Below are 5,623 nucleotides of genomic sequence, written 5' to 3' on the forward strand. Positions count from 1 at the left end.
TATCTGCATATACAGAATAGTTAGGATAGATATACAGCTACTTTCGTTTAATTCAATGAGAAGAAAGATTTGTACTAATAGTGTTTGGACAGGATATTCTGTCTGCATCTTGTACTATGGACAACCACTAAGAAGATAACAATGTACAATGTATTAATTATTGAAACTGTCCTATTAGTCAGTTTTGAAACTGTCTCACTGATATTTGTTTCTCAATAAAATAAAATTTTTAAAAAACCACACTCATATTGTGGTACAGTCATCACCAAGAACAACCTCCAGAAACTTTCATCATCCCAAATTCAAACTCATAACCCATTAAAATGTAACTCCCCATCCCCCATCCACCTCCTCCCAGCTCCTGGCAACCACAGTGCTATCCCTTGACTCTGTTAGGCAGCTCTTGTAAGTGGAATCCTACAATGTGGGCCCCTTTGTCACTTTTTCCTTATGTCACTTAGGATGTGTCACGGTTACTTTCCTGTAGTTGCTGGGACAAAATACCCAATACCAAAAATTAAGGAAGGTTGGCCAGGGAGATCCTCAGCAGTTTAAGCACATGCCCGGCAAGTGCAAAGACACATGCTGTGCCAGCCACCGAAACTGGGTGTGGTGGCACATGCCTATAGGGCTGGGGAGCCTGAGACAGGAGGATTACTATGAGTCTGAGCTGTGTAGCAAGACCCTGTACCAAATAAATAAGTAAATACATAATTTAAAAAAATTTAAAAAAAAATTAAGGAAGGAAAGGTTTATTTAGCTCACCATGGAGATTTCTGTCCATACTCAGCTGGCTCCAAGGCAGAGGGGCACATAGCAGAGACCAGCAGTTCATGGAGGCAGAAGACAGCAAAGAGCAAAGGAAGGAGCAGGGGCCGAGACACCTAGCGAGCCTCTCTCCCTTCCTTACAGTGTACCCAGGCTATCTGCCCAGGGTGGGGGTAGCACTCACACCTGTAATCCCTGCATTGGATCATGAATTAATCACAAACTCTAGGAGGCATCCCAATGACTGCAGAAGGCTTTGGGGCACAACTAGGCACAAGCATAATGGCAGGTCTCCAAGTTTCTTTTTTTTTTTTTTTTTTATAATTTTATTGAGAAACAAATAGCAATGAGACAGTTTCAAACCAAATTGGTAGGACAGTTTCAATAATTAACACATTGCATACATTCTTCCTAGTGGTTAATTGCTGTACAAGATGCGGACTTGCTATCCTATTTACAAACAACATTAGAACAAATCCCTCTATTCATTAAGAGAATATAACTATATATCTATCCTAACCACTTTGAATACACAGATACAAAATGGACATTCATCTGTATCGCCCTTTTTTTTAAGTTCCATCATTTAAATATTATAGGTGTGTAAACTTAGCAAAATATTCTAAAAGAGTTCAGTAGTCCACAATAGTATTGGGTCTTCCGCTGCACTGGCAATGTCAGAAATTGTTGACCTGAGTCTCCTACAGCTCAACATAACACCATGGCTTTACTTCTTATACTCCGTTTTTATACTTTTCTGCTGGATGGTTAAAACCAAGGTAAAGCAGGACTAATGCAACAAGAGTTGTAGCTTTTGGGTCTGATAAGGTCAGTGAAATCCCCTCAGGATTTATCCTGAGATCCTGTACCTCAGATTGTAGAACCTTTGTCAGTGTCAGCCATGTGGATGAGTCACGGCCATTGCTTGGCCAATGTGCTCTCTGTGAAAGGCTGAGAGAATGTTTTCTTTCCATGTGACTCTCCTTAGGCACACTCTACATCATCGATCACTTTCCTCTTTGGCTCCATAATCTCTTTGATCAGAAAATTTGGGACACTACCTAGTTACATGACGTTACAGTACAAGTTCTCATATGTCCTAATTCACCTTGGAAGGCTAGGGCCAAAATGTTGGCTTTCCTTGCAGCCCTCCCTTTTCTCCCATTTTGGTTTGCAAACTTAGGTTGTTAACCATCCAGAAGATAAGCTTATTGCTATTACCATACAACCTAGGCTGTTAAGCTTAACCTCACTATTTGTCTGAATATCAAACATCTTAGGCATAACATAGAACAGGTATTTTTTATCAAGTATTGATATGTTAAACTTTAAGTCCCTATAGAATATGATGAAAAAAAAAACATTTAAAAATTAGAATATATTTTAAAAAAATAGGCATAAAGAATTATATACTTCTTATGTTTACACATAAGTCCAAAAATCTAACCATATACAACCTTGTAGCAGGTCAGTACCATATTATTCCTTTTCCTATCTCTTGCCTTCATTCACCACCCGCTTCTTTTTGAACAATCATCTATCCAGGAGACAGCACAGCAGCACCTGGCATGTCATGACAAGCAGCCTGCACTCAGAATACCAGAATGACAGGCACTCCAAGCATGAAACTACCACCACAGATCACCATTTTCAGTGCAGTTGCTTAGTTCACAGGTATCAGTATATATAGTTAGTCAGGGTGAGAATCTTTCCAATTAAAAGGTCTCCAAGTTTCTTTTGTGTTATAACATGTGTCTGAATTTCCTTCCTTTTTAAGGCTGAATAATCTTTTGTCAGCTGTACGTGCCACATGTCACTTATCCATTCATCCTGCGACACAGCCTTGGGTTTTGATGGCTGCCACTTATAGTTCCTACACACCGTGTGCTGAAGTCCCTTCCTGTGACTTACACCCACACCTTGGCTCTGGCCTCAGGACTGCATCAGCTTCACCAGCCCACTTCCTAGGGACTTGCTAGGCTGGAAGACAGAGTCTGCATTCTCACACCTGAGAACTCAAAGACTGAGACTTCAAAGACTAGCGAGTTCCACCAACTGTTTCATAATCTCCAGACCATTTGCTGTTTTGGCTTTAGGCTCTTGGACTCATGGGGTCTTCTTGAGAAAGAGCCTACACTGAACTGAGCTGGACCCAAGCTTGGGAAGACAGTCTTTTTAACCTTCCTTGTCTTGGCATCGCACCACTTCAGTCCAGCAACACATCCTCCTTTGGTGGTTGTATGTCATCGATTCATTCACTGAATGCTTTTTATCAGGGATAAGCAATTCAGTGCACTAGTTTGACTTTTGGACCCAACCCTGCTAGGTCAGGGATCAGGTTGTGCCCCTTTGTATGTACCTGGGGCACGTTTCTTAGCTGCTCAGGGCCTCTGCTTCCTTATCTATAAAACAAAGATCATAATGGTGCCTGCTCTTTGGGTTGGGAGGATTAGATGAATTACCTTATGTAAACCAGAAGGAGAGTGCTCGGCACTGGACTGAACTGCCATGTCTCTGCAGGGCACTGTACCAGCAGCCAGCAGCCAGGGTGACCAGCCAAGGGCTGCGTGCGGGCTGCGCTGTGGGGAGACGGTCAGACCAGTAAGCCAGTGCACAACAAGTAGGATGTATTTGCGGCCAATTTGTAATTAAAAGATAAGTCTTCATGGAGAAACAAACCTCAGTCAGTTGCCTTGTGGCTTGGAAAGTACTGCGATGGGAGAATTACAGGGATAGGGACACCAAAGTGGGGCATCCGATGCTCCCTCACTTGTCACTCCTTCATTTTTTAAAAAACACGTACTTTATAGGTTCCTACCACACATAGATTCTGGGGTCAATCAATGAATGAGGCAAAGCTCTTTTTCCTGAGAAATTTACATTTTGTTGGAGGGAAAAGACAATGGTTAGTAAATATGAGTAAGCACAATGAATAATCTGATTATATTGAGTATTAGAAGGTAACATTTTGGAGATGGACACAACTTTCTGCTCCTCCTTGGCTCCCTACTTCTCCTCCTTTTTTTCTTTTTTTTTTGTCCTCTAGTACTGGGGATTGAACTCAGGACCTTTGAATTTTGCACACATTACAAGCTTAGCTGGTTTTATTATTAATTTTGAGACAGTCTCATTGAGGCTTTAAGTTGCCTCTTATCTTCTCTTCCCAGAGTGCTGGGATTAAAGACACGGGCTACCACGCCCCGCTAAGTAGATGGGATGATGGCCTGGATGAATGACAATGAGGTCTAGCAGCAGTATCAGGGGTTTTCCTTAAGCAACCAAAGCAGAGCTGTTCAGGATGGCTTTTCTGAGGAGATCACAACTAAACGGTAATGGGGAAAGTGAGCAGCAGCTGCCAGGAACGGTGGCCTAGGCTAAGGGACGTCTCATCAAGAAGCAAGTTGCCCCAGCATTGTGTCTTTAGAGAGGTTAATAATCTGCATTCCCTGACTTTTCCCAGGAGTTGATTAAAAACAAAGAACTTGGTCAAGGACAGAGTCCAGTGTCACACCTCCCTCCCTGCTGATAGTGTCACCATTAGCCAGCTCTCCTGGGGAAAGTTTACCCTATCTCACATACGACTGCATGGCCCAAGTTTCCCATCTTACTCTTTAGTAACAGTGCTAATGAACAGATGAGATAAGATTTGTGAAAGTGCTTGAAAGTTATGAAGATTTTACATAAGTTGCCCCTGCTTAGTTCAACCTTGCCCCTGCTTAGTTCAACCTGACCTCCCACTCCTAGGGGCAGAAAGACGTGAGGTAAGTGTGCAGGTGTCCAACAGTAATATTAATTTGGTCAAAAGGGCAGAGGGGGGCTGGGGAGATAGCTCAGTAGCCTAAGTGCCTATCTGGCAAGCACAAGGTCCTGAGTTCAAGCCATGGTACTGAATGCCACACCTGCCCCAAAACAAGGTGTGGTGACACACACCTGTAATCTCAGCACTGGGCAGACTGAGATAGGAAGATCACTGAGCCCAAAGTGCATAGTGAGACCCTGTATCTATCAATCAATCAATCAATCAATCAATCAATCAATCAAAATAAAGGAGCAAAGGGATGCCCCAAAAACATAAAAGAGGGTACTCTGATGACCACCTGTCTACATGAAGGGCTAGATGGTAAGATCTCACATCTGGGAAGGTGCTGCAGCCTCTCAGGTGAAAAAAAAAAATCATCATTTACTTGCACAAAAGAGATTGGTTCTGGGAAACTGCTAACATGCTAACTTTATGGCGGTTACCAGCTAGGGACGATTTGACCACATCTCTACACCAAAATTAGGTCTAGGAACTATAGCAAGGTGTGTGCATATCTTGCTTTTACATACTTAAACTTACCAAAAAATTTTAATTTTGGGAAATAAAATGTGGACGCTTCAAAAATAGACTCAGCAGCTGATTAAGCTTTTAGGTGAACGTAAGTGGTAAGTCCCAGCTGAGTACAAACTGCTAAATTATCATGGCCATGATTCAACATGGCTGAATCTCAAAACAACCGCTTATCGTCCTACAGACCACCTCCCCCTTCACTCCTACCCCAGCCCTGAATACAACTTCCTTTTTGCCTTTCCTGCACCACAAGGGAAGTCCCAATCAGTTCCTGCTGTGTTCTTGAATCTGTGCCTCATACTCTGCCCTTAGCAAAAATCTGTGTAACCCCAGCTCCCTTTCGTCTAATTTCGGAGGATCCCTACCACCTTCCTGCCATCTTTTCTGTGTCCTCAATATCCATAAAGGCATTTCTCTTCTCTCTTTTCTCTTCTCTTCTCTTCTCTTCTCTTCTCTTCTCTTCTCTTCTCTTCTCTTCTCTTCTCTTCTCTTCTCTTCTCTTCTCTTCTCTTCTCTTCTCCTCTC

This window comes from Octodon degus, unplaced genomic scaffold (assembly GCF_000260255.1).
Source record: "Octodon degus isolate 3935 unplaced genomic scaffold, OctDeg1.0 scaffold00036, whole genome shotgun sequence".
NCBI lineage: Eukaryota > Metazoa > Chordata > Mammalia > Rodentia > Octodontidae > Octodon > Octodon degus.